Raw genomic sequence first — 25,448 nt, 5'->3', positions numbered from 1 at the left:
TGATCTTAAACTGGAAATGTAATTCTCGTCTTCTGTTCCTGACACTGACCTACTGCCAGGCCTAGGATGAAACATTTAACTATTGGCTGGATTTTCCCAGTTCTAAAATTGCCGGGAAAGTTCTGATGGGACTCAAGGTGCATTTGGAGGGTTAATCAATAATCACTTGGGAAGTTCTCTGAATGTTGTATCAATAAGATGCAAAATTAATTTACTGAAAATGTGTTTGGACTGACTAGCAGTCTACAAATGCTCCATTTACTCTACATTCTAAGAGGAAAAAATAAATGGCATTTATGAAGGTTGACAAGAAATCAGCCTTATTGCAAGGCTCTGTGGTAATCCTTTTCCACTGCTTCAGGAGATTTGCTTTCAGATTACTATATCTTCATTTTTAGATGACTCTACAGGAGTGGTTTTATCTCAAGAAAAGGTAGATCTTTTCAGTGCACCTTTTTCAATTCTGGTTGCCTTACTGGAACAGATTTGGCATTTTGACACTCATCATGTATTTTATGCCTTTCTTTACTGTATGCAAGTTGTCATGACTGTGTATGCATTGTTGAGGGATGTATGTAAGTCAGTGGATATGGGGGTTCTTTGTAATGAAGAGAAACATGACATTCCCATGGAAACAGTGGCAAGGCTCTTTATGTTGATGTTGAGTAGAAAGCTGCCAATGATTTAAAGGACAGCAGAAATAGGATGTATGTGGTTCTAAAAGAATTTCTTACCTTACCAGAAAAAAAAGTCACTTTAAGGTCAGTGTCAAACCCCAGTGGCTGAATAACATTAAGATACAACAGAAGACATTTACTACTTACATAAATTAGGTAAAATGTATTGCCCAAGAAATAAAAAAACCCACAATTTGTACAAGGGTTTCAAGATAGTATTACTAGTCTCTTTTCACTCAGCAAATGCAAGTTTTTTAAAAAAAAATCAAATTGCATGTTTTTCTGAACAATCTAATTATCAAGCCTGAGATGTTTCCTCTTTGACCGCCTTAAAGATACATTGATATATCTCAGTTATGTTTACTAAAATCTAGACTTATTCCTGGGGTTTACATCTTGCTTAGGATCCATCTATTAAATTTTACACCTAGAAGTGTCACTGCTTTTAAGACAGCAATATTTTTGTAGGTGCAGAAACAAATTTCTACATGTCAAATGCAAAATGATGTTCTGCTTTGGCTTTTGTGAAGATTTCTGTAAAACTGAAGTAGTTTCATTGCCATCAGTATTTCTATTTCTGATTAGAATTGCAGAGAAATGAGTAATATTACTAGAGAATCTACAAGTGGTGGAAGAGCCTGCAAAAATCCATTTTTAGTGTTTCTATCAAAATTGTAGCTGGTTATAATTTTGCAGTGCAGTCATTTCATATAGTGCACCAGTGCTAATTAGATCATGTGTTATCACATCAGGAGCACAACATCAGTTTAGAACTTTGGGCATGAAACTGCAGTCCAGCAAGCAAAATAATTTTATCTCCAGTTAACAGCAGCCTCACAAACAAGTTTTTAAAAAAATCATATTGGAAAGTGGTGTCAACAGTTAGCAATTCTTGAAAAACCTCAGTCTTTTGACAATGATGTGCAGACATTTATTTTCACAGCCCTTTACCAGCAGCCCTTATCCCTTTGGCTAGGTTCTATTCTAAAAAGGACATTCAAGGTAAAGCATTTTGTAATTTAAAAAGTTAAATCTACCACTTGAAGTGCTTCAGGAAGTATCACTTCATTAAGAAACTACTGAATGACAGGGACATATCTCAGTCCAGGCAGATAAACATCACCCACAGGCCAGGGGTTTACTTACAATGCATTTGATTTTGATTCTAATTATCCCATTGCTGATGTAAAAGCAAAAATGAAAAAGATTTTCATTCTCTAGAGGTTGGTACTCACTGGCAAAGTAGTGCCAATATAGGCACAAATTAGGAAGCTGATTTGAAGCCTGTTTGGCCTAACGATAGAACATCTGTATTAGTTATTTGATGATAGTGAGTACCAGTTCTTTGATAATTCCTGTTGTAATCATGCATGGCAGATCAGGTTCTGTACCACTGTCATAAAGAATTCTTACTGTGAGTGCAGTATTCATGGAGATATTTGTGAGATGCTTCTGTGCAACTGACACATCTCATTCAATTAATTTCATATAGTTGGTTGTAGAACCATATATAATTTTTATAGCTCTCCCTTTGTTCTTGAAAACCTTGAGTTTCCACCGTGTTATCTTTGCTGCATCATTTGTAAATAAATTCTCTGACTTCTTATCAATGTGATCCCAGTCCTCTCCGTACATTTACCCAGTCTTTCCTTTACCTGTTTCTCAAGAAATTGTTGGAATCTGACCAAAATACATTTTACTTTGTTGAATACTGTACCATTTCTCAGAACAATTAATCATTCATCTGTGCAGTATGCTATTCTGCACACTACTGTTAGAAAGACTACAATCATCCCAGAAAATCCAAACCTACTGTTAGCTACCACTTTAGCATGTGTTATAACAGCGTTCAATGTCATATTTATTAGCTCCTCAAAAATTCTCTATATGATTGGAGTGAAAACTGATATGGTATATGAGTGTTAATTTATTATTGTGAGAGAGATTAATAGAAAGATTAGTTTCAAAGTACTCTAGTGCCTGAGTTTGCAGACTGCAGGCAAAGTTGGGCAAGAGGTGTTCCTCCATTTACAGTGTAATGCTCTTATAGTCAAATGTATAACTTTATCTGTAGCAGATAGAAATTAGTCATTTTTATCACAACATGACATGAAACACTGAAATCCAGTCAAAATTTTATAGGTGAATTTCCTATAGATTAGTTTCACAGTCCTCATCACTCCATAAATGTGAAAAGGGCATTTGAGCTGTTAATTTGCTCTGTTAACACTAAAAGTGCTAAAAATCTGAGACACTGGAATGAAGATACAGGAAATCTTCCACACTTATTTCCCTCTGGGGTCTTACTAAAGCAGAGGATGGTCAAATAACTTGTAAACAAATACAGAATTCTCTAATTTGGAAAAATAAGGCATCTGACAGAAAAAAATAAACAACAACAAACGAACATGAAATCTGGAGCAAGGCTAGTCACAGGGTATGTTCAAAAGCCTCTGTCAGTCAATGGTTACATTATCTCCTCAGTGTTCTGTATAGGTACTCAATACAGCTATAGGTAAAATTAGTAAAAAGCTTTTCAATGCTATGAAGAGCATTCTTAGCTGAAAAGAGGATTACTTATTAGTGGAATATTTTTCCCTAGTAATATTGCATGTTCCACATTATACTGTGGTTTTCTGTCTCCTTATGGTTTGGGATCTGTTGCTTTATGCTGAAGAATTAATAACTATATTTTTGAGCTCTACTGTCTTTCTCTGGGTAGTCAGGAAAATAAAAGGAAATCAGTGAACTTTGATCTTTGCTTTGCTCTGCTCAATGGAATCGTGTGCAATTTGCTGCCTTACCTTTGGTACTGTTTTCATTTACTTTATACTTTTTAATTTACAGCAGAACAAGCACAAATAAAATACATTGCTAGTTTCCGATTAACTTCTTGCACATGTTATTGGAAGAGGACAATGCTGCTTATATGTGGAGAGGAAATCCAAAGCTTATCTCTTTCCAGCATAAATGATAAAACTTGCTGACCAATATATTAAAATTATGTGCAAGAAAAACTGCTTCCTTTGCTGTTCATATTGAGTCAAACTCATTCATTATGATTCCATATCAGAAAGTACAGACTGTAAAATACAGGGGTTTTAAAATCAAATCCCATACTGGTATTTACAGAAAATGTATGTCTTTTGCTATTTGAAAGTAATGATTTTCAGGGTGAAGTTCTGTCTTCACTGAAATGGAAAGAAATTTTGCCCTTGACTAATGGGAACAGAATGCCATTGTCACGTCAGCCTCTGACCCATCTGCTGATCTGTTCTGACACCTTGAGGAGTCACTATCCTAAGAACTGTCTTCTGTTCCTCTAAAGTGAGCTTGTGAAAGGCAGTTTAGCTGCTTTTATTGCAACATGGTAAGTCATGGAGCTAAGTAAATTGATATAAATTCTCTTTAATTTCTTCAGTAACAGGCACTGATTAAAGAAGTCATTCATGAAGAATCATTTTATACACTCAGTTTTGGATAAACAATTGTCCAGATGCCTCAGGTTTCAGATTTAATAAGGTTTCGTAGGTTCTATCACTTGCTAAGTTCCTAAATTCTGTATTGTAATTGGAATATTTTTATAAGACTAGTTCTCAAGACCTTAAGAGCTACAATACTGCAATGCAGGCTAGCAGTTCGGGGAGTGGAACACTTTGGCACCTAACTTCTGTATGTTGTTTAGAAGAAAGTTACATTAATATGTTGGGATTATAAATAGGACACTAGATTCTCATATGTCTCAGTCAATAGGAAACAAGAAAATGAGAGTCTTTCAAAACCTCTGAAATCTGATGTATTAAAATCAAGGACTTTCAGCTGGATTTGCATTTGTTTACATAATCACAGCACCTCTTACCATTCAACTAGACCAGTTCATCTGAGGGAAAAAAATAATTCTGGCGAAAATGTCTGCACCCAATGAAGTCTTACCAGAATTCAGCTTTGACTGAGTGCAGAACTTTAATCTGTGATGTAACTGGGTGACCTTTGGTACCTGCAGATTCAGAACCGGTACGGAATTTCTGAGGTTGGAACACCTGAACATTGCTTTTTAGAATTATCCTTGTCTACATTTTGTCTAAGATATCATAATCAAGCACAAAGATAATGATGGCAGTACTTTCTAGAGTTCAACCATTCTAAGTGCTTGACCAGGGTTGCATGCAAGAATTGAGTTGTAGTTTCTTTTTTCTCTACCTGCATCTCCTTATAATGCCAGCTGCATAGTAGCCCAACTTTAATGTCCAAGTTATAGATCACCCTCTTACTGACTTCTGACTACTTTAGATCCATGTGAAGGGAGAGATGCAAATTGTTCAGCTGACATATTCACGTATTATTAAAGTTGGAAAAGACAACTCAGATATTTTGTATTTGGAGTCAGGATGTAGGGAAAGGAAATACTGGGCCATTGAGTTAAGAACAGGCAGTGCTACAAGCATCAGAACTGTGTCTGACTGTCACTTTTTGTGCCAGATACTTGAGATACTTCAGAAACATGAGATGAATTGTCTTCTGGAGAGGCATGTCGGTGATCACTATAAAGTGATAGGGTAACTGTTTTCAAATGTGTTAACTAAAACCTACATACCTAAAATTTGATGTCTATGGCTTTTTGCTTTATATTTTATGACATGATGCATTTCATGAGTGATCCTGGCCACAGAAGAGAGTACAAAGGAGATGGGTAACTATACACTCAGGTACACCTAGCAGGAATGCTGTGTCAGCTGGTGGTCTCTGCTGACAACCCTCAGCTCTGCAGGCTCACAAATGTGTGCACCAAACACAACACCTGCAAAGCCAGCAGTCCTCCCATCTGACCTTCTGCTTGTCTTAAATATTCAGGTGTGCTGAGAAGTCCTTGATAGCTATGTGCAAGTTAAAAGCATACTATCACATCTGAACAGAGGAGGAATAAAGGTAGGATTAAACACAGAAAATTAAAAACCCCTCAAACATGAACTGAAAAGTTGAGTCTGATGACTAAAATGATCCCCCAGGCTTGCAAATGATAGCAAATCTGTAAGCACAGTCCCTATAAGCTTAGTGTTTCTCAGTCTGTAATCAGAGAAAGCCACAGGCTTATTGGCTTGGGCAGACATTTGTTGCAGGACTGTCATTACAATGTGCCTTTAATTCCCTGCACCTGAGTCAATAGTTCCTTCGGTTATCATTGTTCACAATTCACCACTGCCCCACTGCCTCAAAATATCACCTCCAGCAAGAGACATGAATGACTTGAAAGCAAAAGGTTTCTATGTACCTTTCAACAACTGAAAGCTTTTCAGTCTTTTATTTGCACTCTGTTACATTTGTGTTTGTTTTGGGCAAGAGTGTTAATAACTATATATCTTAAAATACCTGGATCAACACTTCTACATGCTGCATGCTCAGGTGCCTTCTAGAGAGATTATCTTATTTTGCATACATATATATGCATATAAAGACTGTATACAACTTCTTTCCCTGGAACCCTTCCAGACTTGCCTTTGACAATAAGAAGGTACGTATATAATGTACAGCATTAGTAGCAATTATTTGTAGTTCAGGAAAACCTCAAAAAACCTAGCAAATATTAGGTCTTATTTTGCTAAGTGCTGTGCAAATAATACAAGAAAGCAGTTTCAGTGCGGAAGTTAATAAATTATCTCACTGCATGTGAATCTGGTATTCAGAACTCATGAAAAGATTTAAAGATAAACAAGGCAGAGGCCCTGTTTGTCAATAGAATTTAAATGAATTTAAATGTAAATTAATTCTGTCAAATGAATAAGCAACCCCCAGTAGACACCTTTGTCTTAGTTCAGTTCAGTTTATATTTGTCCTCCATGAACTCTGCAGTCCAGATAAGACTTTTTCTTATTTGCTAAGCTGGCTACAGCTGTCAGGAGGGAAACCTTCACTAGCAGAGATAAATCCTAGTTAGATGCTGGGAAAGGCAACACTGAAGAATGCAAACCATACAAGGTAGTCCAGCAACCCAGCACATTTATAAAACTTCATGAAAACCTAACTCAATGACTTTCATTCACAGTATCTCCAACTACACATTTCGGTTAAGCACTGCTAGCTAAAAAAAGATTAGGTTTCACAGGTTATGTAAATACGGCTAACTAGTTGTGTTTGAGCCTGGGATAAGGCCAGTCTTAGCACAAGTGCATGGCCCATGCAAGCATGTGTGGGATGCTGTGGAGCTATTTTGCATTTACACTGCTCAACGATGAGACATGCCTTCTGGGCCCTGGCTTCTGGAAAAAACATGATTATCCCGATGATATTGCTTCGGGACTTGCAGTAATATTATAGACCGCCTACCCAAATAATCAGCTGTTTTCCTGGCTGGTCACTGGATACTCCCTCTTTCTGCAATTCACATCAAAACTCAACAGACAGTGAGTATGCACCACAAGAGGAGGTTGCAGGAAGAACATCTGGGATACTTGTCTGGGCCTGGGGAGCACCCTACAATGGACATTCTTGCAGTAAGTAGGAAGGAGTGCTGGTTTGGCATTGACTTAATGTTGAAAATTCATTTCTCCATCTTCATCATAACTACTACTGAAGCACCCTATTATTTTGCTTACTCCTGTACAGACCTGTAATATTTTCTCTACTCAGCTACTTTTGTTTGTGTGCCTTTCATTATGTTCAAAAAATCTCTGCAAGCAAGATTCTGGTAACTTGTTAGAGCATGGAAAATTCTTTCTGTTAATAATGATGGCAATGACAGACATCTTAGGGACCTGAGCATTAATATGTTCCCCACTCCCAATGAGCCACCTAATGAGTCCCTGTTAGCTAGCAGGTATCAGCAAGTTAGAGAGACAAACTCCATTATTTCCTTTAATTCTACCCCCCCCCATCCCCCCTCCCCCCAAATTGATATCCTTTCTTGTCCTAGTGTATTATATATTTTTATTAAAGTATTTTGAATACTTAAGTTGATAATCATCATTTTCAACCTTATATGTTTTCACTTTCCTTATTTTGCATAGTTTTACCTTACAGCTCAAGTATCTGATCTAAAATTGAACCAGAATCACACAGCTCTGATTCACAAAACTGAATCTTCAGTCACAGGCAGCTGAACCTCAAGGCTACAGATTACCAGTTTATTCAGAAAGCCTTTATGCAGCAGCTTCTCCAGTAGATCCTTCATTTAGGAAAAGGGTTTCATGCAGTAGAATATTTTGAGGAATGCACAGGTTGCTCCCAAAATTGCAATATTTGTGTGGAGAAACTTTTTGTAAAGAAAACAACATTGCAAAATATGCTTGCACCACTGATGCTTGGAGCACTGTACCAAATGTGGAAGTGTCTGATAGTAAGAGGAATGGGGCCCAAAATAGAGAGAAGCATATAAATTTTTGAGGGACTGCTAGTTTCACAGCTGCTAATCTGCTTTAAGCGTTCCTTGATCTCAACCAAACCCCTTTCCTCTTTCCCTGATTGTTTTTGTTTGTTTGTGTTTGGGCTTTTGTTTGTTTGTTTGTTTTAATTTTAAGGAGGCAACTGAAGCTACCATTTCAGCTGCCTGGTAAGGATTGCCCTAAAATTCCTCCACTGCTGAAATGGACAAAGACAGCTTGCACTTTTCATTGCCTTTCATAGTCATCACTACAGGATGGAAAGGAACAGCTGCTGAGAAACACCGTTCATTATCAGAGCAAATTATATGTTCCATTTCTTATGCTTGGCAGTTTGCTCAAAGGATCTATTAATAATAGGCTTGTTCTCTCCAGCATGAACACCTGAATAGACTGCCCTTGTCTCAGCCTACAGGCTGATCTAGAAGACACACTGGGATTTTCCACATTTTAGTGAAGTTATCCTTTGGATGAAAATTCTGGGGGGATTTTGAGGGCATAATCATGACCAGACTGAGGCAAAAAGACCACCTTTCAGGGTTTTAGTTTGTTTGCTTGTTTTTCATGAAGTCTCAGAGCCCACCTGGCACCTTAGGCTTATCTCCTTGGCATGTACCGTGAACTTGTGGGTCTGGAGCATTTCCAAACACCTATTACTGGGTGAGTATTCTGGTCACTTCCAATTCTACAATTGAGCTATTCCATGTGAAGCATAAACACAGGTTTAGAAATGGAAACTGTACCTGAAAATCCACCAGTGTCTGCTTTTCTTCTTCTTCATCCTATCTTATGCATTTTGCTTTCTGTTAGAAGAAATCCTTCACTTGTGGACATAGAATAGACTAGACTAGACTAGACTAGACTAGAATAGAATAGAATAGAATGACCAGGTTGGAAGAGACCTTCAAGATCATTGTGTCCAACCTATCATCCAACACTACCTAATCAACTAAACCATGCAACCAAGCACCCTATCAAGTCTTCTCCTGAGCACCTCCAGTGATGGTGACCCCACCACCTCCTCCGGCAGCCCATTCTTAATTGGCTGCCCGAGGGACTTATGTAATTGCAAAATGACACAAAGATGTCTAGCATTTTCCAGGAGATAGAGTTGACTTTTTTTCCTTCTTTCTCTCTTTATATGGTGAATAAACAACTAAAAGTCAGATTCATGGAAGCAGTACTCATTAGAGTAACTCAAGAGTGTATTCTTTGCACACATTTGGTGTGAAAGGAGAGAATGACTCCTTTAAGTAAAAGATGTAATAGTACCATTTATTTTTTCTACTCTGTGTGTGTTGCATGACTTCTACACCTATTGTTCCTCCAAAAAGAAAAAAAATAAATGTCTCTGATCTCATATTTCACCTGTTCTCTACCATGTCACAAAATAACACCAAATAGGACTCCCTGAAAAGTCAAAATCATTTCTGTGTCATAGCGTTTCTAGCTCTCTGAAGGTTTTATCTATTAGATGTAGAAGGTGATAATTTGGGTCTGCTTTCAAATATTTTGCTTAAATGAAAACTTTTTTATACTGGTTGCAAAATGTGTTTTCCATGCTTTGAACAGCTGAGGAAAGCTGATTCATTAATATTATGACTAGAAAGTACTTTCTCACACTCTTTGGAGAATGCAGGGAAAGAAGAGGGGCTTGGAACACAAGCCCTATGAGGAGAGGCTGAGGGAGCTGGGGTTGCTTAGCCTGGAGAAGAGGAGACTCAGGGGTGACCTTATTGCTCTCTATAACTGCCTGAAGGGAGGTTGTAGCCAGGTGGGGGTTGGTCTCTTCTCCCAGGCAACCAGCACCAGAACAAGAGGACACAGTCTCAGGCTGCACCAGGGGAGGTTTAGGCTGGAGATTAGGAGAAAGTTCTACACAGAGAGAGTGATTGCCCATTAGAATGGGCTGTCCAAGGAGGTGGTGGAGTCACCATCATTGGAGGTGTTCAGGAGGAGACGTGATGGGGTGCTTGGTGCCATGGTTTAGTTGTTTAGGTGGGTTGGATTGGTTGATGGGTTGGACTCGATGATCTTGAAGGTCTCTTCCAACTTGGTGTATTCTATTCTATTCTAAATATATTATTGTCACTAAGTAAGTCTTAACCTTTAAATGGTGTTGAGTTGGATTTTTCTGATTTATTTAGAATTCAAACACTCATCAACTTTACATGAAATTAAAGTTGTAAAGGACTTCTAGAAATCAAGCTCTGCTTTCTTGTTTAAAACAGACTGCCTATGTCTTTTTCTTTTTTTTTTTTTTGCTGTTGAGTCTGTGTATTCTTCAGTGCTGCTGAGCATTAAGTCTTGAGAGATACAACAAATAAAAGAGGAACATCTGAACAGATAAATTTCCAAAACTGCTACTGTTATCACTGTTGAGTACTACTAGAGGCACAGTAATTTCCCAAACTGGGGAATAAAATGTTTCATAATCCATAGCTTTTCGAGTATGTGATACACAGGTATAGTGTGCAGAATGTTACAGCTGTGCCCTGGGCCATCCTGGAAGCTTATTGTCTATTTTTTGTGCCCTTTTTAACTGCAATGGTGCAATTCCCCATTACTGTTCTGTCCTCTTTAGGATGGTAGCAGCCATTTCACTGTCTGACAGAAGTCACTTCTACAATTTCAAAATTCCTCTCCTTACATGAAAGCTTAACTTCTTTTTTCTCTTACATTAACACTGGGAACATTGCAGTTTTATTAGTTCCTCTGTTTTCTAGTATTCATTTTTTATGTAGGCTAGACCATATGAAGTGCAAAGATAAGTCTAGAAACTGAATGAATTTTTCACAGTTCCAACAAATTTCAGCAACTCATAGCTATTTACCTTATTTATAACTGTCTGGTAAACTGGTTTATGTAACATTTAGTACAGGCTTTCACAGTTCCCAAGACAAATACTGCTGCTTGTTGAAATGATCAGCAGAAGCACAAAGCAGCTTTAAACATATTAATGTAATTATTACAATTAAATGAATATATGAACCTTTATAAATTGTTATTCATGTAAAAAATTCAATATAGTTCCTGAGCAGAACTTCTTGAAGGTCACCTAAGAAAATCTGAAGAACTAAAAGAAAACTTTCAATTTTGGTCACTTTTAGCAAATGAGTTTTAGAAAAGGTGAGGTTGTCCTCATATACTCTATACTGAAATGCACTAGGGGACTAGTGACAAAGTGTGTTAAAGGAATCATGTTGGTTTTTAGGTTGCTTGGTTGTTTTTTGGTTTTATGTTTGTTTTCTTTGGGGTTTTGTTTGTTTATTTAAAAAATAAAAAGGCAGAAAATTCATTTGGCCCATATATTTACATCTCAGCAAGAAAAATAATAGAAATGGTTTCAAGATTATCAAAGACATACAAGATGACATGGCAACATATTGAAATGTTAGTTGTCTGTTCATAAACAAACAAAAAAATCCCCGCGAAATCTTAATGTTAGTATATGCACAAAAAATACCCCAGCCTTCTGACATCAGATTTACTGAGATAGGGTCAAGATTGAAGGAGCAGGAAAGTCACTCTGCTCCTGTACTCAACACTGGTTAGGACACACCTTCAGGACTGCATCCAGTTCTGGGCCCCTCAGTTCATGAAAGATTTTGAGTTGCTCAAACATGTCCAGAGAAGGGCAACAAAGCTGGTGACGGGTCTGGATAAGAAGCCCTATGAGGAGAGGCTGAAGAGTGTTTGTAAGCCAAGCTGGGATCGATCTCTTCTCCCAGGCAACCTGTGGCAGAACAAGAGAACACAGTCTCAAGCTGTGCCATGGGAGATTTAGGCTGGATATTAGGAAGAAATTCTTCACACAAAGAGAGATTGACCATTGGAATGAGCTGCCCAGGGAGGTGGTGGAGTCACCATCACTGGAAGTGCTTAAAAAGCAACTGGATGAGGCACTTAATGCTATGGTTTAGTTGATTAGATGGTGTTGGATGATAGCTTGCACTTGATGATCTCAAAGGTCTCTTCCAATCTGGTTAATTTTGTATTCTGTATTCTATTAGTGTAGAAGCTGATCAGGAAAGATGTCAAAATGAAAACTTTGTATATAGAGCACTCTAGAGAGAATATGAGAAAGTAGGATTGACAGCAATAAACTTTCATTATCTGATCGCCTGTTGAAGAAATATTACACCAGATAATATTTATTTGTGTGTTTTAAAGACACTTAACAAAGTTCTTGTAAAGTGTGAAAATAATAATATTCTAGTTTGGTTTTGACCAAGTCCCAGTGACTGACTGACTGAAAAGCAGGAAACTGCAAAAGGAAATTTATATGAAAGTGATTACAAAATGACAACATTTGTGCTAGTAAAGGAAAAACAAACAAATGAACGAACAGCAGCAGAATAATGGCACTGGATTTTAAAAATAAACAAACAAACAACAAAACAAAATAGACCTCAAACTCAGATTCTCTAGATCAGTCCTGGCAGGAGTGAGTTCTTCTGAGAAAATCAAGATTAGAACAGTTAGCAGTTTCTAAAAGAGGCAGTAGTGAAAAAATCTTCTGAATAAATGTGCTATGAAATAGAAAGGTGCATGTGCAACCACCAACTCAGGAAGACTCTGCTGAATATTACTGAAACTGCAGAGCAGGTGTTTTTTTCTGTGTCTCTACCACTACCATGAATCTTTCTACTGAGAAAGTATGACTCATGATGATAGTGAATTACTTATGTCAGAGAAAGTGAACAATGATGTAGATAATAATTAGTTCCCTCTTCCAAACACTTAATCTATATAATGTAATAGTTAAAAGGACACATGGCCAGCAAAAAATGATTCAGAACAACTGAGATGTTTTTTTTCTCCAAATTCTATGATATTGTAAATATCATTTTTTCAGCTGCATCCTGAACTTATCATGCAATCCATTAGGCCAAAAAGAAAATAGTGTAATGTCCACCAAGCCTCTTTCTTTAATGGCAGTACTCATTTTAACCATTTTTATTCTTTCTATTATAAGAAAAACAAGCAAACAAACAAAATTCCACAAATTTACTAATTAAACGCCTAGAATAGTTTTAGTATTGTGATATTTGTATGAGGTGCAAATTTTAATGCTTCAATTTGTTTTCAAAACAATTTTACTTACAGCCAAACATTTCTATGCTGTCTTTGTCCTTTATTTCTGACAGTACTCAATATGAATAATTGAGTCTTGCTCACTTCATTTTAGTACAATTGCTTGTAGAAAGCTATTGTGTCTTCTCTAGACATGTTGCTTTGGTTGGTTGTTGTTTTGTTTGTTTTGTTGGGGTTTTGGGATTTTTTGGGGTTTGTTTGTTTTTCATAATAACCTCTCTGGTTCTCTATTTTTCTCTCTCTATTCCTGCCCCCCCCCCCCCCCCAACATTTTCTCCTTTCGTTATCTCTTTGCATTTTCCACGGAATTTATTGTTGTGCAGCTATGCTCTGAATTCAGTCTTTGTACCACTCTGTGTGAATCTCTATAGAGAAGTTCAGGATTACTTAAATCCATCCTAACACCTTGAAAGAATGAATGCAGTTTTGATTGTCCTGGCAACTGTCTTAAGATTTATATTTTTTTTTCATTTTTGACAAATAGAGTAATTTCCAAAATTAATATTGCTTCTTTTCTCCCACTAGAGTGGTTCTGTGTGCCTATTTCTTCATAGTTCAGTATGATGCTTGCAGTTTCCATTTTTAAAAGGTACAGTTCAACAGTTCAGTGCAACTGACTGGCTGGCCAAAGCTTAATAGCCTTATTCTGAGAGTACAAAATTCCAGAGTACCCAGAGACTCAAAATTATCCACTGAAGCCAAAATCTGCCTGTGCATTGTGTACTGGAAATATTCAATTTCATAGATGTTGCACCTGTTAGAAAATTACAATGGCCTTTAATATGGGAAAGGAGTCTTCAAGATTCACTGCCAAATTGCAGGATGGTTGTTGAAATGAAGTATTTAAAGATTCTGTCATTTTTATAGCTTGGTTTCATCTGAGTGTGGTTCTCACATAGCAATCAGATTTGATGAAACATCATTGATACTTCCTGAGTGCAGAAGAAAAGGCACTTTATTTATTCTTAACCATTTTCATTAACCTTGAACACCATCAGCTTTCTATGTGGACATATCAGAAAATGAAGCATTATTCAATAGGACGTTAGCTTTCAGAAGAAAACACTCACAGAGTACTGAAGAAGAGTATGAGGCCTTATCACTTGTGAACTCGGTATGTAATCCTCAGATTCTCCTTACTGATCATGATCGATGCCAGAAAAAAATATTGTTACTGTTTTGCATAGCTGCGCTTCAAAACATCACTGTTAATGGTCTGATGTCTGGTGTGATGTCTTGATGAACACCTCAAGCAGTTCTGATAACATTTCCTTATTAAAGATTTATTTAACCCATTACCTTGCCCAATCTTTAAGCAGGTGTGAAAGGGGGTGATATTTTGAAGTCCCCTCAGCATAAATGATTCCAGCTTTTACACCAGTAGTAACACAGGAGGTTTTGTGCCTGGCACAAGGAAGTATACTTCTCCAGGGGACAAAAATAAGGTTGGGCTTCTTATGACAGCCTTTACACCAGTAGTAACACAGGAGGTTTTGTGGCTGGCACAAGGAAGTATACTTCTCCAGGGGACAAAAATAAGGTTGGGCTTCTTAACAGTGAGTGGGAAAAAAGAAATAAATGTTTATTTGAACATGCCAGTAAGGAAAAGAACAAACCAGATGCTGCACAACTGAAGGAGAGTCATGATCACCAGTGAGTTCTGCAATCATTTGGAGTGGGAACCCCTGAGTGAGCAACCATTTCTGTCTATTACCTGAATGTAAGCACAGCATGCAAGTCATTTGTTTTGTGCTTAGGCTTTTGGACCGGAAAACCTCTCTCTAATAATTCTACTACAGGATTTCTGTTAAATTGTGCAGTCTAAATGGCAGTCTGTGAATTGTGTGCAAATACTCTTTTGTATTTACAGGGTGGTTTTTTTTTTTTCATTTATTTTAATACTCAGATGTGGATTTGCATGTGTTTCCTTGTTAGTTAGGAATGTATTAAATCCAAACATGCTTTTTCATTATTATTTTGCTGCTTTTATTTTTTTTTCCTGCCAGTGAAAATTTAAATGCATTAGGTTTCTGCCAGAAAAAAAACCCACAAACATATATCTTTCAGTCTGCTAGCCAAATATATATATGGTAAGCATATTTAATTACTTCCCCCCACCTCAAACACCCCCCCACACACACCCCACACCCCCGAATTCTGGGATATGCTTTTAAAGCAAATTGGTTGGTTTTAAAAATTATTGTTATTCACAAGTAAATTTGGCTGCCATATATGGATAGCTTAGAAGATGAACTGAGAAGGGAATGGGGAAATTTAATATTAATATAAAATATTGTTTGCAGTTTTTCTCCCCTTTATTTCCTTTTTATGAGTGGGAAGAGGCACCTTAGACAAAAGCTTAATGCTAAGCATTGTTAATACAGGTCTAAGATTGCTTCCAGTTTAGCACATTATCAATACTACACGTCTATACCTGTGACAAATTTTACAGCAGGCTTTTCTAATATCACCTTGCCCTGTGAGATAATTGCAATAGAGGTAGTCTACTACTGGTAAATTAAAGAGAGTGCAAACTGCAGTCTGTGCAGTTTTTAACACTGGAGCTAGCTGGTTAATCATGGAAGAATTTTTTCATCTAAAGGCTCATCATGAAAACAGGTTGCAAGGGAGAGAACAGCAATCCTACCATGTTATGCACAAAAAGTGAGCACTTCCACCTGCCAGTGGCAGTGCTGTCTACCTCCTATGAGTGAGCTAAGTTTGAAGGGAAATGCACTGTGAAATTACTAATTAGTTATAGTTGCTATATAGGACTTAATTAAATTAATAACTTGACCAAGATCAGCCTTCTGGAAGACTGCTAGAGTGATTGAAACACAGCCCCATTTCCAGAATTATAATTTTATTTCTTGCATGTGTTTTATCAAAGAATTCCAACAATTATTTAAATCTTGATCCATCATTGACTTTACACAAGGACAGCTTTTGATCCAAATGCTCACAGTACAGAGCTCACATGAATGTAAGAGGTTACTTTTGAAGTCTGAGAAAATGAAAGAGAAGAGGGCTTCTCCTATTTGACTCCTACATTGCAGATTTTCTTTCTTATGCCCTTGAGGTGTAATCTTTACTTTTGAATCTTGAAAAAGAGTGGAGCTAAGAGCTGGAGCCCATTGCAAAGCAATTATCCTTCATGCTCCCATTTCCTGCAGTTCCTTTCAAGGGAATGACATTGTGCAGAACTATGAATCAAGTATCACTTACCTTGAAGCCAGACATTCATCCATTTAGATGAGTTAAACATTTGAGAAAACTAGTCTAGCTAAAAAGCAGCAATAAAAACTAAACTGTTTTCACAGCATTCAAAACTAACTGCAGTTAAGCAAGCTCATGAACTGATGACCCATCACTGAAAGGTCAGGGATCAGACACTGAGAAAAGCCATGCTGTTTGATGGAGTTCACTCCCAAAGTGTGTGAAGAGTGGAAGGGTCTTATTCCAGCTGATATGTGTGCACAGGGGAGCATCCCTGCACCTCAGGGATGTAAGCAATAGTTTTTTAAATAGTTTTTTTAAGCTACTAGTATTTCAGTGCTGAAAAAAGAGAGTGAGAAAAAGAGTATAGCATGTATTTGAAGGACATGGAAAAGCAGATTCAATCCACCACAGAAACTTTATACTTGCCACATTTAGAGTAGAGTAGACTAGACTAGACTAGACTAGACTAGAATAAACCAGGTTGGAAGAGATCTTTGAGATCATTGAGACCAACCTATCATCCAACACTATCTAATCAACTAAACCATGGCACCAAGCGCCCCATCAAGTCTCCTAAACACCTCCAGTGATGTAGAAAATTGTCTTCCCTCTTTCTTTGAAAACAGGTACAAAAGTTTATAAACCAAGACATTTGTGTGTGATTCATGTCTCCTTCTGACAATTTATTACCATTGCTTAAGAGCAATTATTTGTATTGCTTCTGACAACTGTGGTTAAGGGGCTAATAATGCTTATGGGATCAGGAAAAAAGCAGTCATCAGCAAAAATCCACATGTGCTGCTTCACTATTTCTAGCTAACTTTGTGATAAAAACTCATTTGCACATGACTCATGGAACAATATATCTCTAGTGTAAATAGCATGCAGTAGTGTTTCTGATTATTTCTTGTCTCTTTTATAATACAGTGAATGCAATTTAACCCTCTCAAATCCATTGAGAAGGTGTAAAGTTTCCAGAAATTATTTCAGCTTCCTGTTTAATGCATACTCTTGCCTTAACCTGTATGCTTTTGTATAAATAGACAGATATGTCATTTAATATAGTTTATCATAAAATATACCATAATGGCAGCATGTGTAAGCATAGAAATCCAGTTGTATTGATAAAAATAATTGTAAGCGTATCAGTAAGTTTGGAATAACTTTATATCACAATCTTTTCTGAAGATGGAGTAGCTGTAGTAACTGCAGTAGCTAGAGAGAATTTGTTTTGCTGGCTATGTATTTGAAGCAATTTACATCTGGCCAATTTCACACTTTCTCTTGAATAGACTGTTTTGATGAAAAGTGCCTTGGCTACTCCTCCTGAATATGATCTTCCCTGGACTTCCTCATTCAAGCATTTTTAATGCCTCAATTTGTGCAATTTCTGTATGTTCAAGATTGAGGATATTTGGTGTTCTTAAAAGACCTAGCTCTTGAAATCTTTTCTTCATATTCAAGTCTTCGTAAAATAAACACATATTTTAACTTTCCCGTCTGCTGCAGAAAGCTTGAAAATATGAATAAAAAAAAAAAATCCAAGTTACCAGCTAAAAAAGCCACTGATCTTTGCTAAAAATATCTCTTCATTTTCAAGGCTCAAGTCACAATTTTCATAGGCAATGCTTTCCTTGGTATTGCTGTGCAGGTGAGATAATAGCACTTGATTTTTGTGGAAGCAAAGGTAGTTCTTTTTCTTATGTGATGGATAATGCTTTTAAGGATATTTTTCATGTCAGCAGAATATTTAAAGAAGTATTGAAGAAGTATCGAAGAATGATCTGCATACTGCCTAAAGTAAAATGAATGTTGTAGGAAAAGTGCTCTGATGGGTACGTAGAAGTGGTCATAACAAAAACTTGTGTGACATTTTCATAATATTCTCACTCAGTGTTTCTTCATCAAAGGACTAGTATGGTGATTTACATCATAAAAATAAACCTCTAAATATCTTGGCACTCATGTATTAAGAAGACAGCCCCTCTACATGTGTACTATGCCCTCTGAACATTAAAACATGAATGAATAATTTGATACAATAATTAAGCAATTTGACATTTAAAACAATACCCAATTGTCATTGTTGCTTCCAATGTATGTGTATTAAGAATAAACAAATTGCTAGCTTGTTAGATAAATTAATGGAAGTGTTTAACATTTCTTCTAAAAGTCCTTCTAATTGCTTTTGAGAATTTCTCTGTGTAGTTAAATACAGTCTGAATAATTCATGAGGAAACTGGCCAAATATTCCAGAGATGTTTCCAGTTCCCACTTTGATGCAAACAACACAGATGAAAAAAAAGAAATCTGCAAGTAATGAGTTTGAGTTAAAAAGAGTGACACACAATTTTCAAGAGCATTTTTTTTGCCCATTTTTTTTTGTCAGAAAAATAACAGATAATTAAAAGAAAACAAACAACCATACACGATTCCATTGGCTACATAGGGAAGACAGACTTTTCTCTCTCTCTCTCTCTCTCTCTCAAACTACTAAAACTATGTGAGGTAGATTAAATTAAAGAATCATTCTTATTCCTAGAGAAAGTAAGCTTTAAGAGGAATAAGATAAACTTTTCCTAGTTTCCAGCTATTAAGATGAAGATTTCAAAGCAATTGACATTAGACATTGCTGTCAGGTTTTAAAGTCTTGGGTCCTAGTTAAGAAAATTTGATCTACATCAAATTCTTAACTTAAAAGAAGGCCAGATTTTCAAACTCCCTGATATATAGCAAAATCATTGGGAGCTGTGGTGATCTCAACTCTAAGTACCTTAGCCATGTCACATAGACCTGGAAACAGGAAGCTTGATATGCAAAACTCTTTCTGGAATATAACTTGAAAATTTTATTTCCCCACCAAATTAATTTCATAAACTTCCACTTGCTGCCATGTTTGGATGAGGGATGTGGAGTCCCAGTCTATCTAACAGTGAATTCTTGGCACTGAGATAATAGGTGGTGTCAGAGGGAGTGACCATGCCATATGTATGTGACCACAACATAACCGCACATGTGTATAAAGACCAGTAAGAAGAGCTGAATACTTGTTAAGGCCTTCAGAGGAAGATCCTACCTACACACTTCAGTGGCAGAAATGAAGCAGAAAGCATCTTTTCCTTGAGATCTTTGTGACATCTTTGTGACATCTTACCTAATGCTATCAACCAGATATGAAATAGTCAACTGATTCTGACTAGACACCCAAAATTTTGGCATAGCTAATTCCTTGATTCATACGTCAAACCTTTCTCACTGAGAAAAAAAAAAAAAAGGTTGTTTTATCTTTAGTCCTCTCTTCAAGGATTTATAGAGACAGACACAAAACCAGAAAATTAATGAAGCATCTGCTCAAACAAACAAACAAAATTTAAAGATTTTTTTCCCATTTGTACCTGTATATACATCTAAAAAAAGCCTAGTCAGAATTATTTGAGCCCCACTGCTGTGAACATTTACATTCATATTTATATCTGTCACACTGAATAGCTTGTGTTAATTATATAAATATTGTGTGAGTGCATATTTATAGGCTTATGTGCCTTATGTCAAGAAAAGATGAATGAGGAAAATGTGGACAAACATTTCTTTTTGAGTACAAACCTAATGGATCTGCCAATGAGAAGTGACTCTGAAACCTGGAAGTACACAAGGATATGGTAAAACATTGTGTAGCGTAAAAACTGAATTCTTTCTTCTAAGATTCCTTGCTCAGACTTTAAAACAGAAGTAAATGCTTCAGATTTTCATAACAGAATGCATTGCATCCCCTGGTTAAGCCAGTGTCTAGATATTTCATGATGCTCTAATTAGCAGTCTCACAAACCGTTAACATTTTTACTTTCAGTCAAGTGGCATTCAGAGGAGTGTGAAATTCTTCTGCCTTTGAAAATATTAAAGAAATCAGTTCCTCTGAAATAGAAAAGTTCACCATAAAGGCCTGTAAACACATCAGTGAAACTGGAAGCAGTTTCCAGAAAGGCACATTGGATATCTACTGTTGAATGAATTAATTGAATACTATCCCTGTAACTGTTCTGTATACCTCCTTCTTACATAAGCTGTTAGTTTATTTACATAAATAAACTAACTAATAAATAAAGGCTCTGGCCAGCCTGATCTAGTGTGAGGTGCCCCTGCCCATGGCAGGGGGGCTGGAACTAGATGATCCTTATGGTCCCTTCCAACCCTGACTGATTCTATGATTAATATTTGCAGTCACTAAAAATATTTTAATCACATATTCTTCAGTTGAAATCACATTCAATTATTAATATAACCATTTCCTATGAGTCCATGTCTTAGTCAATAGACCTTTAAATCAAACAATGATAATCTTTTATGTTATCTGCGCCTGTATGTAAAAGCCTTTCTCACAAAGAATTTTCTAAGACAAGATGCCTAATTTGATTTTCAATACTGTATTCTATGAACAGAATCAAGTATTATTTGGAACAAACATGAATTTTCAATCTCTCTTTTTTTTTTTTTTTTACCCTGTTTACTGTTTCTAGGGGATGTTCAATGGGAGTTTTTGATTGAAGAAAACTCGTGATTGAAATTAGACAGCAAGTTCAGAAGTTGCCAGAGGGATATACAGACATACACAAAGACTGTGATTACAGGTGGTGTTTTCATCAGAAACAAATGAAAAAAGATACACAAACTGTTCCTTTCAGTATTGTTCAAGGTGATGTGAGAATAACTGGGAATGAGACCATCTATTCTCAAGAGGGAAACAGATAGTTTGCTAAAAGAGAATACACACACAGAGAGATTCTTCAGATTTTCTTTAGAGGAGGAAAACTTTTGGAGGTCAGACCTAGAAAATAACATAGATGACATAATTAGCTGAACTACTCCAATACTTTTCTCCTGACAACCTAAGACGGCTGCTAAAACCTGCTTCTACCACCCTATCATAGTGTTCCTGGCTAATGTAACCTAGTGACAATCAAGAGGTTTTAAAGTTACCTTTGCTCAGTGATATATTCTAGAGGCAGAAGAGATGAGTAACGAGGAAGACAACATCTCCTATCATCATTTAACTTTCTCTATTCCTCCTCCATACTGCAGCCAAATGTTAAGTGCCCTCATTTTGGCAGCTAACCACTGTAAACAAAAGCATCATAAAGGAGAATTAAATACCCATCAAATGATATTTGATTTAATTTAGGCTAGCTGAGATGTCTCCGCTAAGGTAGTAGATTTGGATAGGCCCTATAGAGGATTTCTTTTTTCTCCCTTCTGGAAAGGCAGCTGGAGCCTAAGAATGATACCTTATGACATATGACATGTCACTTCTGTTTAAGTAAAAAAATACCCCCCTCAGGTCATGTGAATGTCTGTCACTGTGCAAGTACAGAAATAAATCTGGATACCTTACACAGAACAGAAGCCCAGAGCTTGACTGGCTCAGGTGTTGCCTCAGAGCTCTCACTGCACCACTTATGAATGTTACTTTACACAGAGAGCAGGCTGTAATTTTTGAAGGTGATAAAGTGTGTTGTGGGCATCCATTAGTCCAGGACAAAGGTACTGGAGACTTGTCTGTAAAACATCTTGCCCATCTCCTGATAATGCAATGTTTAATTTGAACTGAGAGCTTAAGCTTACAAGCACAAGTCTTTACAAGGGTCCTAATTATCACACAAATAGTTAGATTTTGCAATAAGGGTTTGTGGTTCTTTTTCAGTCTTTTTTTTCTATGTATATTTTATTTTGCATAAGAAGTAAAAATTAGGTAAAAATTAACTGTAGCAAATGTTTGAATTAAACTCCCGGTTGCAGAAGAGTTACTTCCTCCTAGACTATCTCAGTGAGGCTTTTTCTTGGTGGTTTGTTTTTTTTTTTTTGTGTAGGAAATGACTGTCCAATTTTAGATATCAAAGTCCATTTGAGAGTCTGTATCAGATCCATCTTTCCAAATGGATATAAATACAGTGATATACATATAAATGAATTATTAAAGGATATCTTTAAGTCAGTAATAAATAAATGACTGCATGACAGTGTGAATATTTTTATTCTAAACCAAATTTTTCATATCAGTTTGATGAAGTGTCTTCCTCTTTCATTTACTTGATCTCACCTACTAGATCAGATATGCTTCACTCTTTGGAAATCTTAGGAGGATGGCAGATCTTCTTTTCAACTATATGAGGGCAAGAGTTAATCCTCTAGCTTGTACTGTCAGCAATTTCCTGCACCAGAAGGATTCACTTAAGCAATTCAAATGAGCTAGAATTAAGCATGCAACATGGAGCCCATGATTTCTTTTGTAAGGAAACCTTTTTTTTCACTCTTTTAGGTGCTTCTTGTAGATCAGTTACTAAAGACTCTAGATTACATTTCCTGTATATTTCATTTTTAAAGAAAATTTGTACTGTTATGGTCAATGTGCAAATAGAACAACTTTTTATGTTCTGTAGTTCTGTGATGTAGTGGTGACACAGCTCCTCAACTCTTTAAGGTTGATTGAAAATACAGCAACATGAAAAAATGTCAAAGTTCAGATTCAGAAAACCAGACATTCATGACCTTGTAAGTAAAACATTCAGTGATGAAAGTATGAGAGAAAAATCTGTAAAAATAAAGTGGACTTCAAGAAAACTGATTATTTTCAAAGTCAGGGTGAAGGGTAAATGGGAGGCAGTTGCCCAGGTTATTCTACCTCACAGTTTGTAGAGTAGAATAGAATAGAATAGAATAAAATAGAATTAACCAGGTTGGAAGAGACCTTTGAGATCATCATGTCCAACCTATCATCCAACACTATCTAATCAACTAAACCATGGCACCAAACACCCCATCCAGTCTCCTCCTATACACCTGCAGTGATGATGATCCACCACCTCACTGGGCAGCACATTCCAATGGCCAGTCACTCTTTCTATGAAGAATTTCTTCCTAACATTCAGCCTAAACCTCCCCTGGCACAGCTTGAGATTGTGTCCTCTTGTTCTGGTGCTGGTTGCCTGGGAGAAGAAACCAGCCCCCACCTGGCTACAACCTCCCTTCAGGTAATTGTGGACAGCAATAAGGTCTCCCCTGAACCTCCTCTTCTCCAGGCTAAGCAACCCCAGCTCCCTCAGCCTCTCCTCATAGGGCTTGTGCTCCAAACCCCTCACCAGCTCTGTTGCCCTTCTCTGGACATGTTCCAGCAAATCCACATCTTTCCTAAACTGAGTGTTCCAGAACTGGATACAGTACTCAAGGTGTGGCCTAACCAGTGCTGAGTACAATGGCAGAATGACCTCCCTGTTCCTGCTGGCCACACTGTTCCTGACACAGGAACTGCCAGGATGCCATTTGCCTTCTTGGCCACCTGGGCACAATGCTGATTCATGTTCAACCTACTATCAACCAGCACCCCCAGGTCCCTCTCTGTTTGGCCATTCTCCAGCCACTCTGACCCCAGCCTATAGCACTGCATGGTGTTATTGTGGCCAATGTGTAGAACCCAGCACTTAGATGTGTTAAATCTCATGCCGTTGGACTCTCGCCAACTGTCCAGCCTGTCAAGGTCTCTCTGTAAAAGACCTTTGAGACCATTGAGTCCAATTATAGTACCTTGTGTCTTGTAATTTACAGTAGAGGTTTTAAAATGCCTTATTTCCTTAAAACATGGTCCTTCTGCCTCTGATGCAATCTCATTTGAGGCAGTAGGGGACGCTAATACAGTTACTGTTGATTAAACTCATTTTGGACAAAAAGGAGACCTTTTTTGGTATTTTGCTTGTTTCCAAAGTCTCAGTGTTTGTAAGAATTTCTATTGCTTTTTGAATGTAGCAGCATTTAGCTTCTGAGGATGTAATACTGTGAAATGTTAAACCTCAGGTACTAAAGAACGCTAACATCAGTTAATTAGGATTCTAACTAGGATTGTGAATTAAGTCAGTTTGGCATTGATTTTAGCCAGACACAAAGGTTTATAAGCAGGAGAGGATTTTTTTCCCCACGCTTTTAAGAAAAAAATGTGAAAGAAAGAGGAAAAGAGAAGTTGGTAGAACTTTAAATAGATGCTTTTTGTCTTTTAAATAGTCTGAGAGATTTGTTAATTAGTAGTTACAGTAGGAAAGCAGATTTTTGTGACTGTAATTAAACAAGAATAGTGGAAGAGATATGTCACCATGAACAAAAGAAGAAACAATAGAAGGATAGCAAAAGAAAAATAGTATGACATCTTTGAGTACTTCCTACACATGAACCACAGAGAAAGCAATGAATCAGCACATCATTGTTATCTTGGTGGAAGAAGACCTTCCAAGATGAGTAATTGAACAAAGAGAGCAACACTGACAGAGGCGACAAAAATGGAATATAGAGCTTTGGGGCGGAAAGTCACTTGCTTGAAAATTTCAGATGCACAAGGAACACACAGGCACAGAAATAAACTCTAAAGATCTAGAGCAGCCTTGATGCCTTGTTAATGTGCTAATACAAAAGGTACTGTCTTGTATGCACATAATTTTCTGTAGTTTCTACTAAAGACCGTGAGTCAGTGCACCCTCCAGTCCACACAACAGGCCTCTGCTTATCAGTGGAAGGAAGGAAAAATATATTTAATTTGCTTACCAGAATACCAACAGCAGAAGGGAACATTTGCTGTTACAGAATGAAGACAAGAAAACAGGATTAGTTTTGAGATCTGATATTGTTTAGTTCCTCGGGCCTGGCTTGAATGCTAAGAGTTATGACAGATAATGAGATACCAGAACTTAAAACTGCATTATCCTGATTTATCAGATACTTTCCTCTCAGCACTTTTCTCTGCTTGAGGATCCCTGAAGCCAGAGATTACTCCTGTATACACCAACAAAATGCTTGGGAACACAGCTTTGAAGTGCTGTGTATCTGTTCTTAACTCAGTCAAGATCAGACCTAAAGTTTTCATTAAAATTTTTCACCCTTATTGCACATGATGATTTTGTTCTCGCTACTACACCAGTAAGAGGAGAACATGCTTCTAAATCCTGCCATAAGCAACCACTTTTGAGTGCAAGAGAGTCATGAGAATGTGGCAGATAAGAATGGAACTACAAAACTAGCTAACTGCTAGGTAACTTTGCATCTCATTAAT

This window comes from Dryobates pubescens, chromosome 3 (genome assembly GCF_014839835.1).
Source record: "Dryobates pubescens isolate bDryPub1 chromosome 3, bDryPub1.pri, whole genome shotgun sequence".
Classification (NCBI taxonomy): Eukaryota; Metazoa; Chordata; class Aves; order Piciformes; family Picidae; genus Dryobates; species Dryobates pubescens.
Note: the sequence above shows the minus strand (reverse complement) of the source record.